Genomic DNA, 15,716 nt, shown 5'->3' on the forward strand with positions numbered 1-15,716 from the left:
ATCCACGTCCCAGGCGCTGAGGTTAGCATTGACCCATCTAAGCTTTTTATACCTAACAAAAAAACCCTCAGTGTAAGCTCCACCTCTGCGCTTGCCCACTGCCTGCTCTCAGGTCTGGGACTCTGGCTGGGTCTCAAGCTGTTTCCGAGATAAGCCACTTCCCACAAGTCTGATGGGAAAGTTCCTGCCCAGCTGCCCCAGCCTGCCTCACCTCCGTCCCCTGCAAATTTTGGATGCCTGTCCCCTCCCATATTGTATTTCTAGAGGAAATGAACCAGCAAAAACATAGGTTTAGCTAAGTGCAGACAGCTCCCCTCATCCTGCCTGCTAGTGGCCCTTTACAAAGAGCAGAGCTTACAGCATAGACAGGGAAACTGAGGCACTGGGAGACAAAAAGCCCAGGGTCAGCTGAGGCCACTGCCAGAAAGAAATTGCACAGCCTGGCTCATGCTCCAATGGTCTGCCTGCCAGTCAGCCCAGCATCACTTTGCAACACTTCAAACAGGGGGTTAAGTTTGTACATGACCCATGACTGATACGGAGTTAAAACTCTGTGTATCCAGGCAAGATTAGGTGGGTGGAGCATGTTTGATTATTTTTTTCCCCACCTGTTTTTTTTTTCTCCAGTCCCTGTTCATTGTAATAGAGAGCAGGGTTTCTGGTTTGCTTTGCTGTTGCTGTGCCCTGTGCTTTGCTCATCTGTGGCAGCGTTACTAGAGGTCCAAACTGCCTCATCAAGGCTGACCCCCATGTTACCTTCAGACGCAGAGCCTGTAAAATTTATGAATTTTAGCAGAGGGTAGAATTTAAGGTTTTTTCTCCTTATTGTTGCATCCCATTTCAGAGGAGATTGTGATTTCTTGGAGCCTTTCCGAGCTATCAGTATATCAGAGGCAGAATATAGCTCCCCCTCAAGCACTCACTTCTATCATCAGGTCCCTTTAACATCCCAAATTCCAATGATATATGGCAGCCTACTTTAAGGTTAAGCAAATGGGAGAAAGCAGGGGAGGGATAAGTATTTGGTTGTCACTTTAAATTCTGTGTCCCCCCAAATAGCCCATACATATGCACAGGCATATACACATTCTTATACATATTCATATATTCATGCATATAAAATAATAATTCAATAGATGTTGTGATTATTGTCATTCCTGTCAACCAGTTCTGGCAGGGAAATGCATACCTTACTTTCCTGTCCCCATATGAAAAAAAGTGCAGGGAAATCAGAGGGATTGTGATCAGGCTGGTTGCATTCAAGTTTGGCTTTTGCTTTACGTGGGAAAAAGTGTCTCATTCGTGGCAAGCACTGTGCATGCAATTCTTGGGGCAAAACGAGAGCACCTTCTTTCTTCGGCCTCTGAGAAGGAAAGAGAAAAAGGATGAGCAGGTACCTCTGAGCTGCTAGGGAGGGAGAGTTCTATGCAGGGCAGCTATAGGGTGACTGGGGACTTGTGTACCCCTCTTCTCTTATCTGTACAGCCTGTGCTGCCCATCTGGGATGGACTTGTGTCTGCCCCATGGGGCAGGTGGACATGAAGAAGAGCCGTCCCTTAGCACTGAGAAGCCTTCTCCTGCCCAGTGCCTTATATCCTGTGCTCTGTGCCTGGAAATGGCTGCAACACCTTGTTCCAACTATCTGGAGGCAAAAGTTGCTTCCCTCAGCTGCTTCCCTTGGTAAATCACTCCAAAAAGCAATGGCAAATCTGGCCTTGCAGATTAACCCCGTCATTACAGTCTCTCAAGGGCTCCAGGCTAAATCTGTCCTGCCAAAAAAAAGAAAAAAGAATTCGTTTGCCCAGCTTTTCCCAGTTGCTCCATTAGTGGGGTGGCCAGCTCTGGGTCGGGCTGAGAACTCCTGTTGTGGAGGCAGCTCTGATGTATCTGCAGCACTGATGCATCCCCTTATGTGTTACCAGCTGTGGGCTCCATCCAGCCTGGGGGACACCTGGAGTTGTCACCAGAGATGCTCTCTTCCATCCGAGGAGAGCAGCAGTGTCCTTTGTGGATGCAGCAGTGTCCTTGTGGAGCAGGGGGAAACAGCCAATGAAAAAACTTAGTCCAAACTAGGTCAGGCCCCCGAGGGAAGATTTTGAAATTGGCCCAGTGATCAATATGTTCTTAATTGCTTTTCCTCAGCCCGGGATCCAGTGAAGATTGCAAAGGGCTGATCATTTACACCATTGCAAATCTTTTTTCTATGTAGGTTCTCTGTTGAGCCCTCGGAAATGTCCCCTGTGAGTCTCAAAAGTCCAGGATCATTTTGGGGATGAGAAAACAAGAATTTTAAGCACATTGGGTTAATGGGGAACACCTCTGAACACTGTGACCCATCATTTCACCTCTAGAGACATAAATGCCAAGTGTGACATCCCCAGAATTGAACTGATCTGCAAATCCCCAATAAATTAAGCTTAGCAAACCAGAAGGCACAACCAAATGACAGAAGAGCCTCAACAAGTTCATGTGGGAGCATCATAACTGTGCGCAACAGGGGATTTAGCACTGATTAATACAAAATTGTAGTGAAATCCTGGCTCCTGGTGGGGTCCTGGGGCTTTGCTGCCACCAGGATGCTAGAGCTTTGCAGGGAGGATGGGGAAAGCTGCAAAAGCTCTAAGTACCTAAAACAAGCAGCAGCAAGCCCCAGTCATTGCATTCCTCTGATCTGTGCTATCCTACAGACTTTGCCACACAACTCCTAAAGCTGCAAGAAAGGCAGGCAGTTGGCACTGGGGATCTGGGAGGTAAACTCTGACAGATCTGACTTTAAGTGATGTGAAATAAGAGCTTGCTTGAGAGTTGACACCATTGTGGGTTCTCAAGGGGAGCTTCCATGCACTTTGGAGACTTGCCTTGCTGGGAGAGGAGTGGTATCAGCCTGCAAGGGTAGGTGATCATCCAGAGCAGCAAGGAAAGATATTCTTCTGGCTTAGCCTTTTGTGGCTGTGCTATTTATAGCTCTGCACTATATGCGAATAACAGTTTTCAGGTTTTTCCTGATGAACACTTATATTTCCAAGGGACAATTTCTTCCGCCCATAACCAGTCTTAGTATCTGTGGTGGGAACATTTGCCCAAGCTAAGATAGCAGATTTTTCAAAAGATGTCCCTTGGTTTTCCCTTTCAGCTTCTGGGTTTTGTGAACATAGGGCGTCTTCGAGTGCCCAAGCCCCTCAGTGCTAAGAGCTGTGCTGCATATTTCCCTTGTCCTTAGCACACATTTCCCCTGTCCTTACTACAAAACCAGTTCCAAGGAGTTCCTGAGGCTCCAAAAAGGCACAGGTAACTGGTAGAGTTTCTAAAGACAGTTGTCCTCACCAGGGAGGGGAAATGTGGGGAAGCAAAGGGACGAGACTTCCCCCGCTCAGCCCCTGGCTTTCACATGCTGTGTTGCTGAACAATGTTTCACTCTCTGCTTTCCCAGGGCAGCTTCAATGGAAGCTCGGGGCTGTGAGGAGCTCAGGCTGCTGGTTTCACTGGTCTTGACTGGTGCCCACAGACCCTTCCTGCTGGACAGAGCAAAGCTAACCTTTCTCATAGCTGGTGCTGGCTGTAGCATGTCAGTACTGGGCAGCCAGGCAGTGCAGTGATTTATGAACACAGAGCATCCACTTTGAACCTGCATCTACAGCTCCTTCCCCACATTTCCATAAACTGATTTTGGGGCACAGTGGTTTCCTAATTTCAAGATCCAATTAGGACAGCTGCATGCCCTTGCTGAACATTTGTTTTGGCATTTGCTTGGTTTCCTCTAGGAGCTGGTGTTGGGGAGCCTTTGCTTAACTCTCCTTATGGTGATATATTGAGACAGACTACCCAAAAAGGATTTCATTTTAGTGGTTTCTTTCCTACCAGCCTCTGCTTTGACAAGGTATTTCCTGCTGCATTCCATTTTTAACTTACTTTATAATCTCTGGCAATGCCTCTTCTGCTCTGTGAAAGGCTGGCAGCTATTAATCACTGAGAGCAGGGGCGACAAGCAGAGATGTGATTTATAGGAAGGCAGAAGCTGCTCTGCACCCTCCCTGCTCAGATGAATCCTGAAGAGTGGAAAGGTAATGCCCAAGCCTTTTTTCTTTGCTGATAGTAATTTTCCCATGGACAGAGCTGTGGAGACATAGGTGGGACTGGTCACTCTGGCACAACTGGTTGGATGAGGAATGTGCTCAGGAAAGGGGCAAAGGAAGCTCTTACTGCAAGGGCATCTGGTGAGGGTATGCACACCAAACGGGCAAGGACAGCAAGAGCTAAACAGCAGGATAATTTTTCCAGTAATTTGCCTGTTGTTGGACCAAACAAGTCAGACAACTGGGAGTTATACCTGCATGAGGTGAATTACTTGGTTCTTGGTGAAGGTTTTGCATATACTTCTCCTATTATCCCCATTCAGGCCTCAAATGTGCCATCTTTTAGTGATCGCTGCATAACGGTATTTGCTTACTTCCTCTCCCGTGGGGGATTTTCTTGCTGTCCTGACTTGCCTCCAGTGACTTTGCAGAGTTAAGCGGCCACAGAGCTTAGAGTAGGAAACTATTTTTCACAACAGGCACTGCTATCTGCAGTGCTGTATGTCAAGCATAACTTATCCCAGTCCAGGTTTTTTGTCTCCCTCCAGACATTGTGCAATACAAGCCACAAAAACATGCTGGACTTTTTTATATGGAGAATAAGGACTGGATTTTCAGGACAGCTGAGGGACAGACTTCCCTGGTTTCCTGCAGGGCTGAGCTCTATTGTAGTTTCTCTATTGTAAATCTTTTCAGGCTTGTTTAATAGTATCAGCTAGAGTGACAGTGTTCAGCTGAGCCTGGAGAGGAAGGTGCAGATTCAGTGTTAATTGTTTGGCTAACAGGCTGCTTAGTCCAGTACTTTGTTTGCTGATTTGATGTCTGTTGTGGCCTTGGTAGGACTACTGAGTGACTCTGTTACTCAGAATAGTATAAAGTTTTAATCAAACATTTATTTTGTTTTGCTTGTTTCAGCATAAATGAATTGTGGAGAAATACTAATTTATGAATCTTCGAAAGAAAACTTTTTCTTTTCCTTTAGCCTGAGCTGGGACTAAAGACCAAAGACTGAGTCCTGCTGGAGTTGGACCGTTGTCCCACATGGAGCTAAAACCCAGCTGAAATCCAGCTCTGATGGCAGCAAGCTGTGTCACTGAAAAATTTCCTGAAATCCACAGACGAAACGCAGCCTTCCTGCCAGGCTACATTGGCCTGGATTTCATCTCTGACAGCTGGTAGGACTATTTGCATCCTTTGTCTGTCTGCCAGTTAATGCCATCTGCAAAACTCTAATGAGCTCCATGGTGGTAAAAGCCATTGAGGTTGGAGTTGTGGCACTGGTGGTACCACCAGGCACCTTTGTGGGTTACAGTGCAGTTATTAGAGTACACATTTTTATCACAGTCTTTGGTCCAAAATGGCATATTTTTGTGTTTGACCACTGAATCCCCTGTGGAGAAAACCAACCAGTCCTGTTAAAACTCCAGCTTCTGTGTGTCACTAGAGCCCTGTCCCCACCACCATGGCTGGTCCATCCTGCACGTCCTCTCTGGCCTTCCAGGAATGTGCAGTCCTCTGCAGCGGGGCAAAGTCCCTGCTCTCACACCTCCCCTTCCTCCAGCCAAGGGTGGTAAGGATCTGTTGAGTGAGAGTGGAGCAGGCAGTTTGGACTAGTGGCAACGTCTCTGGGATCAAAGATATTTAGGTCTGTCTTGTCTCTCTCTTGCTGCTGTTACCTGCATGTGATAGTGCCCTGTCTGAAGTGCTAGAAAACCCAGACATGAAAACAGCTATCAGTTGCTATTTTAAGTGTCCAATAAATTCCATATCCAGGTCCCTCTTCAGCAAACTGTTGCTGCATCAAAGTTTCCCTTTGCAAATAGAAAGCTTAGTCAGTATAACTAATTCTGGATACCTGATAGAGTGAGAGCTTTGCCTTCACAGGTCTCCAGGGAGTATTATTAAATTATGCTATGCCTTTTTAGTCTTTAGGATTAGTGACCTTGGTCTGAGGAGAACTTGTAACCCCAGGAGCATTGGTAATGTTCTGGGGTGGTATTTCATGAGGCTCTCTGATTATGCTGCATGCTCTATTACCTGTGCTCTGAGCATCCCTGGTGGTGCCAGCCCATGAACGGTCCTGCACGGTCCCTTACAGGACAGACAAGACAAGATCATTTGCATGATGCAAAAAGCATTTCATGTCTTGCCACTATATAACAGAACATTTCATCTGCAGATCACCCCTGCCTTGATGGAAGCTCCAGTTTATCCCTTGGATCCTCCCTACCTGCATTGCCATCACTGAAGTTTCTGAGGATCAGTTTGTAATTTTCAGTCTCCCCTAAGATTTCGAATGACATTTATTAGGCAAAATGATGGTTGGTGTCAAAGTCTCTCAGGTCAATGCAAAGCTCGTTATTGCCTAATCACAACAATGATAGACACTTTATGCCAACCCTTTGTTGGATGTTTTTTTAATCTGTATTTCTATTTCTGTGGTCTTTAGGAATTCTTATTTTTTTACTGAAGAGATTCCTAACTCCTGTTTAGCTCATGGCCACTCCTCAGCTCATTAAATATCCATAGCACAACTGAAATCAGTGCTCCTGGATGTTACCTGAGTCTTCTGCCTCGCCTCTAGACTTCCAGGAAAAGCTGATTACTTTTTTGGGGAAAAAAACAGAGTTTGTCAAATCTTGTTTTTTCTTTTGTTTGTAATGATTTATTTTGGTGTTCCATCTTTATGATTATCTTGTTATCTCTGAAATTAGGGCCTTCCTCCATTATCTTTCTCCCTTGTCTTGGAGTAAAGCAGTGGATTGGGATGTGCTACGGGACACGTGGAGGGAAAATGCCCTGGCTGCTGCGAGGGTCATTCACAGAGTGCTAACTGTGTGCAGCTATGGCTCCTGCCCTTAATCCCCACCAAATCAGCCAAAATAGCCACATCCATTTTCTCCCTCAAAGGTTCTGCCTGAAGGCAAGGGGCTGGGGATGCAGCTGCTTCCATATCTCACTGGCCAGGCTCTGCTGAGGAGCCATTGCATTTGGACCGATTTTCGGTTCCTGCTGCCAAGTGAAAACAGTGTTAGGAAAACAGGTTAGCAGTTTCTTTACCCTCTGATGTCAACATGTGAACATTGTCATTCCTGAGTCAGAATTCAGTCAGCTGGCTCCCAAAGCCCATTTTATATGAATTCCAGTCTTGGAAGAACTCCACGGAGCCATCCACTCGTCTCTGGAAAACCTGCTCAGAAGGCAGATGGCTCTTAATAGGGAAGGAAAAGGAAAAGTTATGCCTAAAACAATTAAAGCATCTTTACTGCAAGGTGAATAATGACAGGGAGATTTTCATATGAGGTAATTTTTATCATGAGGCTGTCCAAGTGTCATATAGGCTACAGCATATGGAATGACAAAGTCCACTTCTGGGGAAAAGATTGTTTGTGTGCATTGGCTAGGGATCCTATAAAATAGAGCAGTACTCTATACTCCTGTGCCTCTGGATTATGGGTTAGTAATAACTACTAAACATAATAAATGATGGCATGGTGATTAGGATTAAGGACAACAGTTACTTTGATAATCTAGCAATGTATGCACAGTTCTGGAAATTCACTCTGTAAATTTAACACTCCTCATTTCAGTGCCATTAAGAAAAGCATAAAATAAAAGTCTGGGATTTTTTTGGCTCTAACTGAAACCAAAAAAACCTTACACAATTTATTTCCCCAAAAAATTGGAGGATGATATTTATTTCTGTGTTTTATTCTTCACATATTAAATATTCTAGTTTAAAGACCCACAAACTTTCGCAGTCAAAAGCTGATCTGCAATGTCCAACAAGATGTTTTGGATCCCTTTTTTCTGCTGGCTGGTGCAGGGGCAGGAAGATTCATGCCCACAGGGGCCGGGGCAGCCTCGCACCTTTGCTCTGGTGGCACTCACCAGCTGGCTGCCCTGTCCACGTCCATCACTTACCAGCCGGCTGCCCCTGTCCATGTCCATCTCACAGAGCACAGCCATGGCGTGGTCTGCGCAGTCCCAGGGGTAAATTGTGTACCAGCCACTCAGGACGACCTCTCTGGCTAACAGTTCCCGGCAGCTCTTTTCTGCTAGGTACATATTAAACCGAGAATTAATTACTGATGGGTGAACTGGAAAAGGAAACTAGCATCGCTGGCAAGGTTGTCACTGTTTTAGTGGTTTTAAAATTGTATCAATATGGGGAAAGGAAAGTGCTGACAATACTTTGGTAGATCTTGGTTGGGTATGGGTCTTATTCTCAGGTTGTTTATTTTTAGATAGAGATGTGCACAAGAATTTATACACAGACACTTACTTATGTTTAAAGAGACTGACTGAAGCACATGTTCCCCAAATCCCATCATTTAAATTCAACTCTAAGCAGCTTTTCTGTCTGGTGGTTTGTTTTTGTTTTTGTTTTTTTTTCACTAAAGGATCCTTGTAGACTTGTGTACCTTTAGTTAGCAAAATAAAATTTTATGACAGAGATGATATAAAAGACCAGACATGATAGAAAACACAACAAAAAAGGAGACAAGACGACGGGTTTTTTGGGAAACATCCACCTTTTCTACACAATAAGTCTGGCACATCTGTCAGAAAAATACAAAGCACCTAAGTAAGTAGAGACCAGAAAACCTGTGTAACCTCTTTATTTCTCCTGTGCAGTAAAACAATAAAATTAACAGCCCATAGTTTCTGTTGTGCAGCTATTACTAAGCAGATCTTGCGTTTTCTTTCTGAAAAGAGTATACTTTATTGGACACATAAGTCCACGAGTTTTAAGAAGAACTGGAAAGAGGACACCGGTTAGCCTGATCTCCACCTGGAATGGCTTTTTTACATGATCACAGGATCAGGGTATAATTCAGGCTGGGAAGGACCTCAAGAGCTCTCTACTCCAAGCTCCTGCTCAAAACAGGATCAGTGCTGAGCTGAGACCAGGTTGCTCGTAACTTTGTCCAGTTGGGTCTTAAAAATCTCCAATGATAGAGACTCCTCATGGGAGAAAATGTGTCTGAATTGATTTTATTCTGCTGATGTACACCTGGAGGTTTCTGTGGAACATTGACCAGGTCTCCCTAAGATCTTTGAGGAGTGGAGGAGCCACTCACCTCCCTGAGGAAGACAGATTTTTCAAGTTATATTGCTCAGTTTTGCTGTCTGACAACAGCACTGGGGGAGCCCATCACACCTCCCAGTGCACAAGTATCTGACTTCTGTAAAACAGCTGCACAGTAACTTTCTTGTCTTTGATTTATGGAGTATCATAGAAAATACATATGTTGACGTCTCTTAGACTTCTTGAGGGGAAAAGAAGTGAGCAGAAATCTCTCACCAAGGCACACCTGGACTAATCCTTACTCAATACATAATGTCAAAAATGCTCAATACTTGCTGGGTTTCTAGCCCAGAAGATACAAAGGGTTGTAAAATAACAGGAAAAAAGTGCAAGATATTTATAAAAAAAAAAGGGGGGGTGTGAGAGGAGCAAAAAATAAGCTTGGAAAGGGATTAAATGCATTCTTAGCAGAAATCAAAACCCAAAAAACCCAAAAGCTACATCAAGATACTCTTCTGCTTCAGGGAGTATCACCATGACAGCCTGCAGGACATGGGATGCAGGACACAGGAGGGCTTCTCTGGAAGAGGCCCCAGTGACCACGCTCTGCTCAGGCACTTCCCATGGCATCTGGGGTGTCACCAGCAACAGGCATCAGGGCACTGAGCAGACTGCCCTGAAACTATTTATTCAGAAAAAAACCCCCAGAACCTGAAACATACTTTGTACTGTCTACACATACCTAAAATCATATTGTAAAGCTACAGCATTAGTCCTAGGGATGCTCCCCATGCTTCGCCTCTCAGGCAGCACAAGTTCAGCAGACTTCACAGGCATCTCTGCAGACTGAAGGTCCATAGGGCCGGTGGGGAATGACATTCACCCTCACTTACTCAGACATGAGTCATCAGCATTACACAGCACGGCTACTAGGCAGAGAACAGCAAGGGCTGTTTGCTGGCCAGTCCTCCTCATGATGTATGCCAGTTTCTGCAGAATCAGCTCAGTTTCTCTGGCTATTATTTCAGCCCTCTGAGCCTCTTATAAGCAGTGGAAAAGCACTCCCCAAACTTCAAACTCCCAGCTTCCCACACACACCTATTCCCACTTCTCACCCTGACAAGTTGTGTGGAAAGGCTTTATTTAATCACTAGCTGGAGTCTGTTAGTTTTCAGTATGGGATTTATCATTATCTAGTTGATTGCAAAACTACTGTCGAATGTTTGGTCCTGTATCCAAGTGCACGCTCAGAAATGCTGAGAGCAGAAGCAGTGCACAGACCTGATGCTGGCTCCATGACCTACTGTACATTTTACCATCAAACTTAGTCAGGTTAGGGAAAAAAGGCTTAATTTGGTTCTCTGTCAAATCAAAATAGAGTGCATTTTGTAGAAACAAAGACACAGAAACCTTAACATTGTCTGGCAAGAGAGCCATGTCATCTGGAGGGGCAAGGAAAAAGTGCAACCCTCAGCACAGCCTCCTCACATATGGGAATGAAAGTTTCAGTGTTCACCTCCAAACCATTGCTATGCTGGTAACAAAGGCTATTGTAGCCCTGAGGGGCCTTATGGAGACCCAGGCCACATGCACTACAAATGCAGAACAAAAACAGAAGGTAAGAAAGTGTCTACAGACTCTGGAGATTACATCAACTGTCCTCTCTCTTTCTTTCCCTCTTTAGAGCATGTATTTTCTCTCCATGTTTTCTTGCCTATTTTACTTATTCCATGCAAAATCAGAGCAGGGAGTAACTTAATTTTACTAGGTTTTGCTTTATCAACCCTGAGGCTGTGTCAGGAGCCCATGGGAGATTCTCATTGTTTCACACAGTGAGAAATAGATAGATCCAGTGCCACCAGCTGTGCCAAACTGTCTGGTTTTATGGTGCCACAGATGGTAGCACCGTTGTTAAAGATGTGTATTGCTCACCTGCACTGCTTCATGCTATGGGAATTCCCCAACTTAACTCGTTTTCGGAAGAAATGTTCATCACAATGCAGGGGTTGAAAGTCCTTTGCTCACTTGTCATTACAGCAGATACAGATGATGACTGATAATAAATAGACAGAAGTTTCTTCTGATGGTATAGCTTAGTGATGAGTGGTGTTAACAGGTCTCAAAGGGGCCTTCCATGCCCTAAAATCCAGTCTGTGCTTGTGGGTAGCTACATCAAGTCCTTCCATTTGAAGTGATCACCAGAGCCTGGCAGGAGTACACCACTCCATGCAACAGCAGAAAAATTGTTCTCCTGAGCACCGTCCAGCTGCCTGCATGCACTTCCCCTCCTCGCTGTCTTCCAGAAGGGGACGCAGGTTGAAGAGGGCTTTATGGGCTATGCCCCAAGCTTCCCCAACACACAGCATCTCCCAGGGGCTGTGGCGGTCACCAAACCCACATTAGTGCGTGAGCAGGTTGGAGCTGTGTCCACACTGGATGCAGGTGTGAGGCTGTTCCCCCACGTGCAGCTGGTGGCAGTGGGGGAGCCTGCAAGAGGACTGTGGACACTCATGCTGTATCTCCTCAGTGAGGACCTTCTGCAGCTGGCTTTGTGGAGCTGTGGGCACCTTGCACATGGGCAGCCGCTGCTGTCAAGCAAGGGCAGAGCCAGTCACAAAGCTCCGGCCACAGCAGGCATGCCAGTAAGGACCCTGCCAGTGCTGATCAGGCAGTGCGGGTTCAGCACTGCTGAAGGCTGAGCCCTGGCTGAAGCATTCCTGCACTGTGCGCAAGAGTGCAGCCGTTCCCTGTGCGCACTCTCCACTGGGGTCTTTTGCAAGCTCTGCTGCTGCACACGTGGGCAGCACACGTAGGCAGCTGTGCTGGCTAGCAATGCAGCCGATGGTTCCCCACAGGGCTGAGTGGGTCCAGCCTGCCTGTTTTCCTGGGGGTTTCTCTGATGTTGTCTTAATCCCCAGAGGTCCCCCTGCCATAACTTCTGGCTCTGAGCAGTGGGATCTCGCTTGGAAAGTCCTGGAAAGGTTTATTTGCCCGAAGATTTCACACAAGTAGCTCTGCTTCTTGTTCTGTGCTGCAAAGAAGAGACATCTCAGGATAGGCCATTGCACTGTGGCAAGTTGGATATAGCTTTACAAGTCACCAGAAACAAACCATGGGGAGTATGTAGAACTGTGACTCACCAACCCCTCCAAGAGGTACAAGGAGATGAGGAGAAGAGGGTGGGAAGGCAAACGTGACAAGGATAAAAAGTGCTGGTTACTGTGGTGAAAGGGAGGATCTGCGAAAGCTGGAAGGGTTTGAATTTTTTCTTTACCTGTTTGGACATTGCTCAACACCTCCTTGTAAAGCTTGACTGTCTGGGCTCTTGGTGCTCCTTCTCCCAGATTACACAATCTGCAAATGCCTCATGTTATCTATGATGATACACCCCATTTAAACTGGAATCTGGGGAATCACTGAACGACCAAGTACCTTTGTAGGTTGTTGCACACTGACTTGAATGAGGATGTTGCTCTTGGTCTTTATTTGAAAAATGGCATTGTATTGTGGACTGACAATGAATCCTCCTGTCCCAAATACAGGATAGGAACCACTGAAGCCAGCCCAGATTTAGTCAGTGAAAGGTATGGCCTTCTCTCACTAATAATGTGCTATTAGACCTGGAAGAACCATAAATACATGGTTTTGAACCTGGATTTCAATCAGCACCATCTTGTATTAACTCACTCTCACCACCAGCCCTCCCCCATGCCCCAACACTTACAGTGTTTGCAAATATAACTGGGACAATGTGTTACAGAGGTACACTAAAACTAACTCAAACGAGGGATAAGCTCAAACAACTTTATTTCACAAAACAGCCAAAACCACACAACAGAAACCAATGAGAAACAGGGGTAAACAGAAACCAATCAACACTCCGATGACATTTTAACATATAACAGGTTAGAGGTGTCAGTTGGGATATTGTTACCACATGGCAAGAATTCCACACAAGAATGATGATCCAAAGTGCGCACACACCCTCACAAAGGGGGAAACACACTCTCTCTCTCTCCTGGGTACCCAGAAGATATAATCGCTCAGCTGGGGGCGGGGTGTGTGAGGGCTCACTCAAGGATATATCCAGAAGGAATCACTCACCAAAGGAGGCGAGGGCACTCAATCCCGGGAAGTTTCCTCAGGTGGCATCCCAACCCGAGGGGAGAAGTCCCAAACACAGCCCCATTGCTCCGAGAAGACCACACTCAAAGGTGGGGTCTCTGGCGGCATCCCATTTATACCCTGGGTCGGATTTGAGCTGTGGTCATAACTGGTCATGACCTAGAAGCTTCTCCAAGCGACGGCACCTCACTGGCTGTGGACCCTGTCTGGCGACCAAGGGGTCCCGCCTCTCCTGCTGCCCCTGCCAACTTCTGAAGCGTGCCTGCCACACAATGAAAGGCTGAAACAGTGTTCGGGGCTGACAGTCTCAGTGTATCCTTCAGGAAGATAAAGGAACTTATTTTGCTCCAGATCCTCGTTTTTCACTTCTGGAGACATAAAAATGGCCACAGCTCTTGTACAGCCTGAAAATTGTGTATTCTGGAACGAAGTGTGTGCTGCTTCTAAAATCAGGTGGTGTTCCAGTGGTCTTGGCTAGTAATGAAGTGATACATGTTGGCTGTTGTCATGTGAAAACATAAGCCCAGCAAGTTCTGCTTCCTCCCTTTCCAGCCACATCAGAGATATCTTCTCTCTTGCTCCTTGAACACAGAGCACATAGAGAGGACTCTTAGAAGCCTCAGCTCTGTCATCCTCCTTCAACACAACAGAGGTTTTTTGATCACACCTTTTTGGGTAAGGCCATTTGTCCTTTACTCCATGATTCCCTCCTAGACAGACATGAGTTTTAAGAGCTTCCACTGTTAATCTAAAATGCGATTTGCATTTAAACCCAGGAACCGTACATAGTCCTGCAAAAGGAGCATTGAAAAGCAGATTTTTTTTTTCTTTACCTAAAGGTGCAGAGTCAGCCAAGTCAATTTAACAGTGATGTGCTGTCGGAAGATACAGTCAGACTCCATTCCCTATTCCCCATCTTTGGCCATGATCATGCTGTTTTCCCTCTGTTTTGTGAGATCCAGTATTCCTGTGCTCACAGGGGATGTCAGCTCAGTGGGCTAATGCAACAGCAAATTAGTATAGCCAGTGCATCCTTCAGCTGCATGAGCACGCAAGGTAGTGAAGGGGAAGCAAGTGAGTGCGTAGCTAACAGCAGAGGGAGGTTTAATTAAATAAAAAAATCTAAATCCTTCTGTGACTCTGATGTTCCTGTTGCTTTTTGGAGCACTTTTTTACAGAGATGCCAAGAGCTTTTTTATAAAAGCATATGACGAACTGCCCTTGAATCACACTTCACACTCTCCTAGCAGCTGGCAATAGCATGAAACAATGAAATCATCTGGTAGGTTTGTAATCAGGGCTAGCCCTCAATCATGATTGCAAGAACAGCATTTCTGTAGGCAAAACTGGAGGTACAGACACAAAAGGAGATTTTGATCCAATAGGGCTTGAGCTCTCCTCTGGTTCTTGCTATTGTTTTCCAGGATCTCTAGGGATGGGAGCACCCCTCCAAAGGATCCACACAGACTCCTGCCATTGCCCAGCTGTAGAAGATGTCCTCTTGCAGACACACTGCCTCACCCCCCCCAACTCTAATGTCTAGTCACCAGCCCTGGTATTCTGATGACTAATGCTCTACAGTGCTGGCTGGAAACTTTCTGTGCAAATAGTGGATGTAAATAATTTTCCAGTCCTGCAAAATATTAATTCATCAATAATTAGAAAATGTACTGGTACATGAAGGAACTTGCATTAAGCGACAAGTGGGCTTCCATTCAGTCCTTGACTAGTCCCTGATGGTTTACCCTGGTGAGCTGCTGTAGAGGGTGGATGGGAACATTCAAGTGTTCATATTGGAACTCTGGGGAGCCCCATCCATGTGCACTATCCATGGCAGTCAAGATTCCTTGCAACCCCAGTAATAACTTGAATTAATCACAAACTGCTGAATACAAACAGTGTGTGGAACCTGTGACTTAACACTGAGAATGTGATTATGCTGGGGGAGTCTCAGAGCTCTGGGAGAGCCAGGCCTGAGAGAGCACATGATGGGCTTCTCATGGAGGTGGAGACACCCATCACATCTGCAGTGCATTCAGGGCTGAACAGCTCTGGTAAAGTTCTTCAAATCTCACCAGGGAACAAATGTGATTTAGGAAACATGATGTTCTGTTTTCAAAACCTTTTTTTAATTTTTTACTCAGAATTGCCATTTTGTAGGAAACTTCAGAACACATAAGTTTCAAACAACAGATTATTGAAATTCAGGTAGCTCTTTCCCAGGGATGCTTCAAGGTAGAGAAGATATTTCAAAATATGGTAGCTTACACTTTCTTTTCCAAACCTACCCACCTAGCTCAAGAGCAACCTCCAGCTGCACTGTGTCTGAAGGGTTCTGTGAGCATGAGCTCTCTAGCAGTGGCATGCCATGAACCAAGACACACCTGTCCAAAATGACAGACTCACTCACCTATGGTGCCCATGTGCTGGGATTCTCCTTCTCATACATAGGGTTCCTGAGCTATAACACCCAATTTTACTGGCAA

At 45.7% G+C, this 15,716-nt stretch overlaps 1 long non-coding RNA gene across 2 annotated transcripts; it reads left to right on the plus strand.

Annotated features, from left to right (window-relative positions):
- The first annotated feature begins 3,934 nt into the window (after positions 1-3,934).
- Positions 3,935-8,726, plus strand: LOC140661224 (uncharacterized). 2 transcript variants are annotated; one of them, XR_012045673.1, is made up of 3 exons: positions 3,935-4,061; positions 4,989-5,248; positions 6,253-8,726. It is a non-coding gene; the product is annotated as an uncharacterized lncRNA (long non-coding RNA). The 2 variants fall into 2 exon arrangements; XR_012045672.1 differs by having other exon boundaries at positions 3,949-4,061; positions 5,056-5,248.
- Positions 8,727-15,716: the final 6,990 nt, after the last annotated feature.

Source organism: Ciconia boyciana, chromosome 18, assembly GCF_034638445.1.
Source record: "Ciconia boyciana chromosome 18, ASM3463844v1, whole genome shotgun sequence".
In the NCBI taxonomy this organism is placed as follows: domain Eukaryota; kingdom Metazoa; phylum Chordata; class Aves; order Ciconiiformes; family Ciconiidae; genus Ciconia; species Ciconia boyciana.